The 13,196-nt window shown below is 45.5% G+C and overlaps 1 protein-coding gene across 4 annotated transcripts in view; it reads left to right on the forward strand.

Annotated features, from left to right (window-relative positions):
• FBXO10 (F-box protein 10) overlaps window positions 1-13,196 on the forward strand; it is a 66,498-nt gene that overhangs the window by 21,578 nt on the left and 31,724 nt on the right. The window lies entirely within an intron of this gene.

Genomic DNA, 13,196 nt, shown 5'->3' on the forward strand with positions numbered 1-13,196 from the left:
AAAAAAGACAAAAGATTTGAACAAGTACTTCAAAAAGGAGATATATGAATGGCCAATGATCACATGCAAAAAATCTCAACATCGTGTATTATGAAGAAAATGCAAATTAAAACCAAAATGATATACCATTACATACCCACCAGAATGATAAAATTTTAAAAACCAGCAACAGGCTGGGCATGGTGGTTTACTCCTATAGTCCCAGCACTTTGGGAGGCCGAGGCAGCAGGATCACTTGAGCCTGGGAATTCAAGGTTGCAATGAACTGTGATCACACCACAGCACTCCAGCCTGGGTGACAAAGTGTGACCCTGCAAAAAACAAACAAACAAAAACACCACAACAAATGTGGAGCAACTGCGTTTCTTATTCTTTCTTGGTAGGAGTGTAAAATAGTATAGCCTCTCTGGGAAAAGAACCTAGGAATTCCACTCGTAAGTATTGACTCAAGAAAAATTAAAACATGTCCACGAAAACACTTATATAAGAATATTCACAGCAGCATTATCCATAATAGCCCCAAACTGAAAGTAATTCAGGTTTCCATCGAGGAGAATTAATTTTTTTTAAACTGTGATATATTAACACTTAATACAATGAAATACTACTGAGCAGTTAAAAAGTAAACTACATGCAATGAAATGAATGAATCTCAAAATATTATGCTGAATGAAAGAAGCCTTACACAGAAGAATACATACTGCATGATCCCATTTATATGCAATTCTAGAACAGACAAAACTAATCTGTAGTAGAAAATCATGATAATAGGAATTTGAGGAGATAAGAGAAAAGAAAACAGTGGTTGCCTCTTGGGGTCGGGGGTGGAACTTGATGGAAGAGTCATGAGAGAACTTTCTGGGGTATTCCATTTCTTGGTAGGGGGTTGTATTGCACATATGAATGCATCTGTCAATTCTGCAAATACACACTACTGGATATGGTACATCCATAGCACGAAATAGTCCTCAGCATCATAAACAAACTATTGATGCACACCACAAGTAGGATGAGCCTCCATCGAATTACACTGAATGAAAAAAAGCCAGTCTCAATAGGTGACACACTGTATAATTCCAGTTATATAACATTTTCGAAATGAGACAATTTTAGAACTAGAGGACAGATTAATGGTTGCCAGTAGTTAGGGACAGGAGAGAGGAGGGAGAATTGAGACGTGTATAGTTACAAAAGGGCAACACAAGGGATCCATATGGTGTTGGAACTGTTCACCGTCTTTACTGGTCATAGATACACAAAGTTACACAGGTGATAAAATTGTATAGAACTTAATACACATACACAAGTGAGTACAAGTAAAACTGGAGAAATCTAAATTAGACCTTGGACTATATCAATGTCACCATGCTAGTGGGATATTATACTATAGTTTTGCAAAAGGTTACCATTGGGGTAAACCAAGCAAAGGATCTCTATTATTTCTTTCTTTCTTTTTTTTTTGAGGCAGAGTTTCGCTCTTTTTGCCTGGGCTGGAGTGCAATGCCGTGATCTCGGCTCACTGCAACCTCTGCCTCCCAGGTTCAAGGATTCTCCTGCCTCAGCCTCCCTAAGTAGCTGGGATTACAGGCATGTGCCACCACGCCTGGCTAATTTTTTTTTTTTTTTAAATAGAGATGGGGTTTCTCCATGTTGGTGAGGCTGGTCTCAAACTCCCGACCTCCAGTGATCTGCCCGCCTCGGCCTCCCAAAGTGCTGGGATTACAGGCATGAGCCACCATGTCCGGCCAGGATCTCTATTATTTCTTATAACTGCATGTGAATCTGCAATTTTCTCAATGAACATTTTTTAAAGACAGCTTCTTAAAGAAAGAAGCTGTTATGCTATCTTGACATACCACATAGCAAGGAAGCTATCAAAGGGTACAGGGATTGTGCCAGGAGGACTGAGGAACCACTGTGGGGCCAAAGATAGCTTAATTTGAACTTTAATAAAAGTAGGGATTTCAAAGACTTGAAACCCATAAAATACGTTTCAGTCCATGACTTCATAACAGTAGTTTAAAAACATACACGTGGCCGGGCGCGGTGGCTCACGCCTGTAATCCCAGCACTTTGGGAGGCTGAGGCAGGTGGATCATGAGGTCAAGAGATCGAGACCATCTGGCCAACATGGTGAAACCCTGTCTCTACTAAAAATACAAAAATTAGCTGGGCATGGTGGCGTGTGCCTGTAGTCCCAGCTACTCGGGAGCTGAGGCAGGAGAATTGCTTGAAGCCAGGAGGCAGAGGTTGCAGTGAGCTGAGATTGCACCACTGCACTCCAGCCTGGTGACAGAGCGAGACTCCATCTCAAAAAAAAAAAAAAATATATACACACACACACACACACACACACACAAAACCTGAATTGGTCACTGCTGTGGTCTGAATATGTCCCCCCCAAAATGTATGTATTGGAAACCTAATCCCCAATGCAACAGTGTTGGGAGGTAAAAGGTCATAAGGGCTCTTCCTCATGAATGGAAGGGTTTGTGGGAATGCATTCTCCATCCTTCTGCAGTGTGCAGACACATATTTTCATCCCTCTTGCTTTTCTACCTTCCACCATCTAAGAACAGAGCAAGGACGTCCTCACCAGGTGCCAGCACCTTGATCTTGGACTTCCCAGGCTCCAGAACTGTGAAAAATAAATGTCTGTTCTTTTTTTTTTTTTTTTTTTTGAGATGGAGTCTCGCTCTGTCACCCAGACTGGAGTGCAGTGGCGCAATCTTGGCTCACTGCCAGCTCTGCCTCCTGGGTTCCTGCCGGTCTCTTGCCTCAGCCTCCCGAGTAGCTGGGACTACAGGCACCCACCACCATGCCCGGCTAATTTTTGTGTGTGTGTGTGTGTGTTTTCAGTAGAGACAGGGTTTCACCGTGTCAGCCAGGATGGTCTCGATCTCCTGACCTCGTGATCCTCCTGCCTCGGCCTCCCAAAGTGCTGGGATTACAGGCGTGAGCCACTGCGCCCAGCCATGAGTGTCTGTTCTTTACAGATTAGTCAGATTCAAGAATTCCGACATGGTTGCACTAAACAGACTAAGACATAAATTGGTACTGGAGGAGTGGGGTGTTGCTATAACAAATACCTAAAAATGTAGAAGCAACTTGGAAACGGATAATGCATAGAGGCTGGAACAGTTTTGAAGCAAATGCTGGAAAATCCTTCATTGACATGAATGCCACATTCAGGGTGGTTCTGGCCAGGGCCTGAGGAAAGAAGGGATATAGGAGAAGCCTTGTTCTTCTTACAGATTGCTTGAGTAGTTCCAACAGTGAAGACTAGTCTGATGAGGTCTCAGACAGAAATGAGGAACAAGGTATTGGAAATTGGAAGAAAGGTTATCTTTCTTATAAAGTGGCAAAGAACTTGGCTGAGTCAATGTCTGTGTCCTAGGACTCTGTAGAAGGCAGAAAAGAGAGAAAGCTAGAAAAGCTAGGTGATTTGGCAGAAGAAATCTCTAAGCAGCAGAGCATTCACGATGTTGCGTGGCTGCTTCTAACTGCTTATAGTAAAATGGGAAAAGAAAGAAGGATTTAAAGACAATTTATAATTAAAAGGGAAGCAGAACACAAAGATTTGAAAAACTCTCAGTCTGGTTATGTAAAGAATTTTTTAAATGGTTTAGAAGAGAAAACCAAGGGTGTGGCCAAGTGGCTATTTGATTTTCAAGGCTGCTTGTGCCGTCACAGGCCTTCAATGCTAGTGCTATGAGGGCAAACCAGCTTAAAGGGCCAGGCCCGGGGCACTCTTGGAACCTTGGAGCTCATTGCTCAGGGATGCTTCAGGCCTCTGTTCCCTGGTCACCCCACCTGTGGCTCAAGCAGGCCCAGGTGTGGCTGGGCTACAGATCCCAGGGCACAAGCAGTCTACCTTGGTGCTATCCCCGTGGGGCTAACTGTAGACTTGCAGAGTACAAGAGCTGTGGAGGCTTGTGTGCCTCTACCTAGATTTCAAAGGATGCTGCAGGGAGTCCCTATTTGGGCATTACCTAGTGGAGTCTTGGAAGCAGGGCTGCCCCCAAGACTCCAGACCTGTAGAGCCACCAGCACACAGCACCAGCCTGGGAAAGCCACAGGTATTGACTGCAACCCTTCAGAGCTGTGTGGGCTATGTCCAGCAATGCCGTGGAGGCAGGGCCTTCCAGGGCCTTGGAGACCCAGCCCCCAACCCATTGTGTCCAGAAAGTTGGACATGGAGTCGAAGAAGATTATTCTCCAGCCTTAAGATTTAGTGTTGTTTGCTCTGTTCTGGACATACTTCAGGCCAGTGACTTTTTTCTTCTTGTCTGTTTCTCTCTTGCAATGGGAATGTCTGTCCTGTGCTATCCCACCACTGTATTTTGGAAGCACATAGCTTGTTTGATTTTATAGGCTCACAGCTGGAGGGGAATTTGCCTCAGGATGAATCATGCCTTGACTGTCATCCATATCTGGTTTAGATGAGACAGTGGACTTAGACTTTAAAATTGATGCTGGAACAAGTTAAGACTTTTTGGGGCTATTGGGATGGATGCACTTTGCATGTGAGAAGAACATGAATTTTGAGAGCTAGTCACCTTCAGAGAACAACAGGGAACCCATTCATTATCTTGAAAACTGAGAAATAGGCTGGGTGCGGTGCCTATAATCGCAGCACTTTTGAGAGGCCGAGGTAGGTGGATCACATGAGGCCAGGAGTTCAAGACCAGCCTGGCCAACATGGGTAAACCCCATCTCTACAAAAACTACAAAAATTAGCCGGGTGTGTGGTGCAGGCCTGTAGTCCCAGCAACTTGGGAGGCTGAGGCAGAGAATCACTTGAACCTGGGAGGCCGAGGTTACAGTGAGCCAAGATTGCGCCACTGCACTCCAGCCTGGGCAACAGAGCGAGACTCTGTCTCAAAAAAAAAAAAAAAAAAAAAGGCCAGGTGCAGTGGCTCATTCCTGTAATCCCAGTGCTTTAGGAGGCTGAGGCGGGCCGATCACTTGAGGTCAGGAGTTTGAGACCAGCCTGGCCAACACGATGAAACCCCATCTCCCTACTAAAAATACAAAAATTAGCCAGGCATTGTGGCGGGTGCCTATAATACCAGCTACTCAGGAGGCTGAGGCGGAACAATCACTTGAACCTGGGAGGTGGAGGTTGCAGTGAGCCAAGATCATGCCACTACACTCCAGCCTGAGCAACAGAGCACGACTCTGTCTCAAAAAAAAAAAAAAAAAAAACCTGAAACAACAAAAAAAGAAAACTGAGAAATAAAATGAAAGCATTAAGCTGGCTCTTCCTGTATGTACTGTGCCACTGGATAACCAAATAGTGGATGAATAGAATTATAAAATCTCCTTATAAAATTATTTCAGCTAATCAAAGCCAAATGAGTTTTGATTGGGCTTGGTTTTTGTTTTGTTTTGTACTGTTTTTAGTGTTCTTTGGTGAATTAAGAGTATTAACATTTCGTTACCACCAGTGAATTGCTGGATAGAGGCATTGAGCACCACTGGCTACTAACATCAAAAAAGAGACAACCAGAAATGTGGCTTCTAATAAAAAGGTACAATGCCACTTGTAGTATTGCTAAAGGGGTTGAACCTGAGTTTGAGCAAGCCTCTGGATCCAGCTGCCAGCATGCAGGAAGTGCAGGTGACAGGAACAAGTGAACTCTCCTTCAAGTAATGCGTGCAGTCAGCAAAATTCAGACCATGAGAAACTCTGGTCAGATGAGTCAGGGTTTTCAACAAATAAATCGTAAAGAAAAGATAGAGGGGAACCAGCAGATGAAATGAGAATCAAAAGACCTATCAAGCCAAAAACTTAAGGACAAAACTAAAAACTATGGCCTCTAAGGATGCGTATTGAGGTGATAAAACCATAAAGAAATGCTCAGATGTGATTTCTACACAAATCAAGACTGAACTTACTTTTTGAGGAAGGGTTGGAATGGGGGACACAGAGAGGCTTTCAGGGGGCTGGCAAGGTTTTGTGTTTGATCCAGGTGGTGGTGAACAGGATACTTGCCTTGTAAAATGATTCTCTAAACTACACATTTGCTTTGTGTGCTCTGTGTTTTGTTTCACATGTTTAAAATGTTGGCTAGAGCTGTTCTCCAGGTGCTATGGGAGCCCAGGGGAGGCACTTAATTTCTGAGGGGAGAGGATAAGGAAAGGTCCTCTGAAAGGTTATTATTGGGAGGGCGAGGGTAGGTTGGGATGAATGTCAGAGATGAGGCTAGAGAAAAAGACAAGCTCACAACTGATCTTCTGTACTAGGCTTGACCCAGGACTCCATGGGGAACCACTGAGGAATTTTAAGCCAACAATTGACAAGATCAGAGGTGTAGTTTAGAAAGATCCCCAGGTGCGGTGGCTCACACCTGTAACCCCAGCACTTTGGGAGGCCGAGGCGGGTGGATCATGAGGTCAGGAGATTGAGACCATCCTAGCTAATATGGTGAAACCCTGTCTCTACTAAAAATACAAAAAATGAGCAGGGCGTGGTGGCGGGCGCCTGTAGTCCCAGCTACCTGGGAGGCTGAGGGAGGAGAATCGCTTGAACCCAGGAGGAAGAGGTTGCAGTGAGCCGAGATGGTGCCACTGCACTTCAGCCTGGGCAACAGAGGGAGACTCCGTCTCAAAAGGAAAAAAAAAGGATCTGTCGTAGTAATCCAAACCAAAGAAGTAATGCAGGGACAGGGAGGATAGTGAAGAAAGTACTCATAGGAGAGATTGCTTAAGGAGGCAGAAACACAGGACTTCAGAGAGTATCTGGGTAGAGAGGGAGGGAAGGAGGGAGAAAAGAAATCAAGGAGATTTCTCTAGTTCTGACTTGGGCAGCTAGGTGGAAAATGATGGTGTTATTAACCAAGGAATACAGTACAGGTGGTGGAGCAGGGATGGGGAGAGATGATAATAAATACTATTTTAAAAATGGAGATGATGTTTACATGCAATGATATGCACAGAGCTGAAGCATACAATCCAGTGAGGTTTCTATTTTTTTATTTTTTATTTTTTGAGATGGAGTCTCGCTGTGTCGCCCAGGCTGGAGTGCAGTGGCACAATCTCAGCTCACTGCAACCTCCGCCTCCCGGGTTCAAGTGATTCTCCTGCCTCAGCCTCCTGAGTAACTGGGATTACAGGTGCACACCACCATGCCCAGATGATTTTTGTATTTTTAGTAGAGGTGGGGTTTCACCACGTTGGCCAGGCTGGTCTCAAACTCATGACCTCAGGTGATCCACCCACCCTGGCCTCCCAAAGCACTGGGATTACAGGCATGAGCCACCACGCTCAACCTCCGGTGAGGGTTTTTAGATGTATGCACCCATATAACTAACACACCAGTCAAGATATAAAACATTTCCTTCACCCTGAAGTTCCCTCATAACCCCTTCCAGTTAATCTCCACCTTGCTGGCAAGCACTGTTGTGTTGTGTTTGTTTTTTGAGACAGGGTTTTGCTGTCACCCAGGCTGGAGTGCAGTGACACCATCAGCTTATTGTAACCTCAAACTCCTAGACTCAAGGGATTCTCCCACCTCAGCCTCCCGAGTAGCTTGGACTACAGGTGCACACCACCATGCCTGGCAACATTTTTTAACTTTTTTATAGAGACGGGGTCTTGCTATGTTGTCCAGGCTGATCTCGAACTGGACTCAAGCTGTCCTCCCACCTCAGCTTCCCAAAGTGCTGGCATTACAGGTGTGAGCCACTGTGCCTGGCCTAAGCACTATTTTGATTTTTATCACCATAGACTAGTTTTGTCTTTTTTGTTTGTTTTGTTTTGTTTTTTGAGGTAAGAGTCTTGCTCTGTCGCCCAAGCTTGAGTGCAGTGATGCGATCGTGTTTCACTGCAGCCTTGATTTCCTGGGCTTAAGTGATCCTCCTACCTCAACCACCCTAGTAGCTGGGACTACAGGTGTGCGTCACCACACTCAGCTAATTTTTTGTTTTTTGCTTTTTGTTTTGTTTTGTTTTCAGAGATGGGGTCGCAGTATGTTGCCTAGGCTGGTCTCAAACTCCTGAGCTCAAACAGTCCACCTACCCTACCTGGACCTCCCAAAGTGCTGGGATTATAGGCGTCTGCCACTGTGCCCAGCCCCAGCATATTATTTTTGAGGTTCATACATGTTCTTGTCTACATTAATGGTTTATCCCTTTGTATTGCTGAATAGTACTCTATTGTACAAATACACCAGAACTTGTTTATCCACACTTCTGTTGATGGATGTTTGTGTTGTTTCCAGTTTGTTTGTTTGTTTTACTATTATGAATACAGCTGCTGTAAACATTCTTGTGTAAGTCTTTTTGTAAACACCTATTTTCATTTGTCTTGTATAAATAACTAGGAGTGGAATTCCTGGGTCATAGGATAGGTATGCATTTAACTGTAGAAGAAACTGAAACACTTTTCTAAAGTGATTCTAAGGCCAGGTGCGGTGGCTCACGCCTGTAATCCCAGCACTTTGGGAGGCCAAGGCAGGTGGATCACTTGAGGTCAGAAGTTTGAGACCAGCCTGGCTAATATGGTGAAACCCCATCTCTACTAAAAATACAAAAATTAGCCAGGCGTGGTGGCGCACACCTGTAGTCCCAGCTACTCGAGAGGCTGAGCCACGAGAATTGCTTGAACCTGGAAGGCAGAGGCTGCAGTGAGCAAAGATCATGGCCACTGCATCCAAAAAAAAAAAAAAAAAGACATCTCTAGGAGTTACTCCATGATTTTTCAACCTACTAGTGAAGGTCTTTTGCCAACTTTGTTTTGTCTTTCACTATGTCTTCTCCCCTCTTATTAAACTATCAGCAACTTGAGCACAGAGACCATGTCTTAATACCAATTTATTAATATTTTCTCTTAGGACCTGTTACATAATAAGGCTTAATAGATGTCTGTCGGATGAGTGAATGAACAAAATTAAACACAGAAGTGGAAAATTAGAATAAATTTTCATAGCAGGTGATCCCTACTACATCTGATGAAGTCTTGCCCTGTACATGTGCAGCCCAGCCTTCAGCCTAGGAACTGCCCCTCCTCCCCACCCCCTCTGTGCTATTCACTCTATTCTGGTACCTTGCCTCACAAATGCCAGCCTCTTCAGCAGCACAGAACTCAAATCTGCCTGCTTGGTGGGACTGCCACTCTGCTTGGGCGCCATCTTCTTACAGCATAGTAAGAAAGTGCCTCAGAATGAATGCCAGGATGTTCTTGGCACTCACCTCCTATGTTTCCTTTCTTTCAAAAATCACAGTCTTTTTTTTTTTTTGAGATGGAGTTTTGCTCTTGTTGTTCCGGCTGGAGTGCAGTGGTGTGATCTCAGCTCACTGCAACCTCTGCCTCCCGGGTTCAAGCGATTCTCCTGCCTCAGCCTCCCAAGTAGCTGGGATTACAAGTGTGCACCACCATGCCTGGCTAATTTTGTATTTTTAGCAGAGATGGGGTTTCACCATGTTGGTGAGGCTGTTCTTGAACTCCTGACTTCAAGTGATCCACCCACCTCCGCCTCCCAAAGTGCTGGGATTACAGGTGTGAGCCACCGCACCCGGCCAAAAATCATAGTCTTGAGCAGCTTGCTGCTCAGTGCCTGAAAACACATATTCACTTGCCTCATATATTTTGTCCAGCTTTATAGTTGTTTATGGCAGGAAGGGAATATCCAGTTTCCGTTATTCTGTCATGGCCTGAAGTGGAAGTCAGAGTTCCATTTTGGACATGATGTTGAGTTTTTGTTATCTATGGAACATCCAGGTAGAAATGCCCAAAAGAGAACTGGATATTCACGTGTGGAGCTAGAAAGATGATTGGGGTAGACATTTGGATTTTGTAGTCATGCATTTCCAGTGGTAGTTGAAGCCAAGGGAATGGATGTGATTGCTCAGCTACAAAATGGATAGAGAATGAGTAGAAGAACAATTTTCTCTTAAAAAGCCTGAGAGGCCAGGCTTGATGGCTCACGCCTGTAATCCCAGGACCTTGGGAGGCCAAGATGGGCAGATCACAAGGTTAGGAGTTCGACACCAGCCTGACCAACATGGTGAAACCCCGTCTCTACTAAAAATACAAAAAAGTTAGCTGGGCATGGTGGTGTGTGCCTGTAATCCCAGCTACTCAGGAGGCTGAGGCAGGAGAATCACTTGAACCTGAGAGGCAGAGGTTGCAGTGAGCCGAGATCGCGCCACTGCACTCCAGCCTGGGTGGTAGAGTGAGACTCTGTCTCAAAAAAAAAAAAGCCTGAGAATGTATAACTAAAGAAATAAATGAAGAACAGGAAACATCAGTGTCATAGAAGCCGCCATAAATAAACTGGTGTCCATCTTGGGGAGTGGCAGATGTCAGGAGCCCAGCCTTTCCCCTATTATGCTTAACAGTCCAGAGCCCAGCTTTTCTCTCTTAGTAAAGTCTCGCTGGTGATCATTAGAGAAGAACCTACTCACCTGGGCTCCAGTACAAATCTGCAGAATTAAAGCTACGCCAGTCTTGAGGAAGCTCAGCATTTCTTCCAGACATAATCAGACATTTGTGCTCCTAGCCTTCTTGGGGCTTAGATAACTGACAAGTATGATTAGCATTTTCATAAAATTGAGAGGATACCCAAGGCTCTAGAGAGGTCAACAATTTGATGAAGGTCAGTTGTTTCTAGTCCTACTTTATTTATTTATGAGATGGGGTCTCGCTCTGTCACCTAGGCTGGAGTGCAGTGAAGCAATCTTGGCTCACTGCAACCTCTGCCTCCCAGGTCCAAACGATTCTCCTGCCTCAGCCTCCTGAGTAGCTGAGATTACAGGTGCCCACCACCACACCCAGCTAATTTTTGTTTTGTTTTGAGACAGAGTCCCGCTCTGTTGCCCAGGCTGGAGTATAGTGGCATGATCTCGGCTCACTGCAACCTCCACCTCCCAGGTTCAAGCAATTCTCCTGTCTCAGCCTCCTGAGTTGCTGGAACTACAGGCGCACGCCCCCAAACCTGGCTAATTTTTTTGTATTTTTAGTAGAGGCAGGGTTTCACTGTATTAGCCAGGCTGGTCTTGAACTCCTGACCTCAAGTGATCCACCTGCCTCGGCATCCCAAAGTGCTGGGATTACAGGCACGAGCCACTGCAGCCAGCCAAATGTTTGTATTTTTTAGTAGAGGCAAAGTTTCACCATGTTGGCCAGGCTGGTCTGGAACTCCTGACCTCAAGTAATCCACCCACCTTGGCCTCCCAAAGTGCTGGGATTACCGGCGTGAGCCACCATGTCCGGCCATAGTCCTACTTTCTAGTTGTCTAGAGACTTGGGTTTCAGACTTGGAAGTTGCTCTAGGTCATCTACTTGGCCCCTTTGTTTTTTAAGTGGGAAAATTGACACTCATAAATGAGAGACCTTGAACTAGGTATAAAAACAAGTAAATGAAGCCAGCTTACATCATCAGGGATATCTGATGGCATTCAAAGGGCAAGGATAAAGCTGAGCTTTGAGAATAGACTAGAGCTATGACCTGCAGTGCTATAGAGAAACTGGACACCCCTTGCTTCTGCCCTTTTCTCTGCTTTTTTCTGTGTCTCTAATTTATTCTTTTCTCAATGTAGATCAGCTTCTTCTGTCTTGTCTCCTCCTATGCCCCAGCCTGGGGAAAATGATCACCAGAGGCTATTCCTGAGTTTATAGCTTACAAAAGGGGCCACTCATTCCCCACCATTCAGGAATAAGGCCATCCTGATTCTAGAATTGCAACTCCTGTTCTCCTGGAAAAGGGCTCGATGGCCCCTTTAGAACCATCCAGAGTCCAATCAGTTGCGGTCAAGAGGTCGGGGATCCTTTGTTCTACATATACATCTGCTGGGAACCTTACCTCTGTAATCATGTGATGTAAATCACTGGTAGGGGAGAAGAAGATTTTCCAGAAAAAGCAAGTAGGTAGATGGCTGGGCAGCCAGCCCATAGGTGTTCAGAATAACCAATTAACTGCTCAGGATAACCAATGGCAGAGCCAGGACCAAAACCCACAGCATCTGACTCAGCAGTAGTCTGTCCTGGGGCTGCCCCACATGGGGAAACAGTAATTACTTGATCTGGGAACAAGCAGAGACAGACAGATGGACAGTCACTGCCTCAGTTCTCATCCCTAATAGTGTGAAGAGATAGAGGTCTCTTCCCTGAGAGTGTAGGGGTCCAGAGCTCTAGGACCCTAACAGCCAAAGGGGGGTTCCCTCTTAGAAGTCCAGACTCTTCTAGTTGCAAGTCACAGAAACCCAAATCAAACCAGCTTGAGCAAAAGGGATTTAGTAGAAGGCCATTGGGATATCCTACAAAATTGAAGGAAGAACTGTAGATTCCAAGACATCTTTAAGAATCTGGAATCAGTACTATCAGGACACGCACACACATGTGCTCACCTTGTTTTCTTCCTCTTTTTAAAGGTCGTCTTTCTGTTCGGCTCTTATACCAGAAGGTTTCCTCCACACGGTGGTGAACCTGGCAGTTCCGGAGTCATATCTTTTTTTTTTTTTTTTGAGATGGAGATTCGCTCTTGTTGCCCATGCTGGAGCGCAATGACGCGATCTGGGCTCACTGCAATCCCTGCCTCCCTGGGTTCAAGCGATTCTCCTGCCTCAGACTCCCAAGTAGCTGGGATTACAGGCATGCACCACCACGCCCGGCTAATTTTGTATTTTTGATAGACACAGGGTTTCTCCATGTTGGTCAGGCTGGTCTTGAACTCCCAACCTCAGGTGATCCACCTGTCTCAGCCTCTCAAAGTGCTGGGATTACAGGCCTGAGCCATTGTGCCCGGCCTGGAGTCATATCTTTATAACATCTGACCATAGAGAAAAGAGAGTCTTCCTTGCTAATTCCTGCTGGAAAAATCTAGAGTAGGATTCACATTGAAAGGATGGAGTCCTCTGACTGGCTGAGCCTTGTTTATTTGCTCACCCTTGGGCTCAGGAGATGGCAGGGGGTATTTTAAGAAAGGGACTGGAGGCCGGGTGTGGTGGCTCACGCCTGTAATCCCAGCACTTTGGGAGGCCAAGCCGGGCAGATCACCTGAGGTCGGGAATTTGAGACCAGCCTGACCAACATGGAGAAACCTGGTCTCTACTAAAAATACAAAATTAGCTAGTTGTGGTAGTGCATGCCTGTAACCCCAGCTACTTGGGAGGCTGAGGCAGGAGAATTGCTTGAATCTGGGAGGTGGAGGTTATGGTGAGGCCAAGATCGCACCACTGCACTCCAGCCTGGGC

The sequence above is a fragment of the Gorilla gorilla genome, chromosome 13 (genome assembly GCF_029281585.2).
Source record: "Gorilla gorilla gorilla isolate KB3781 chromosome 13, NHGRI_mGorGor1-v2.1_pri, whole genome shotgun sequence".
NCBI classification, from domain to species: domain Eukaryota; kingdom Metazoa; phylum Chordata; class Mammalia; order Primates; family Hominidae; genus Gorilla; species Gorilla gorilla.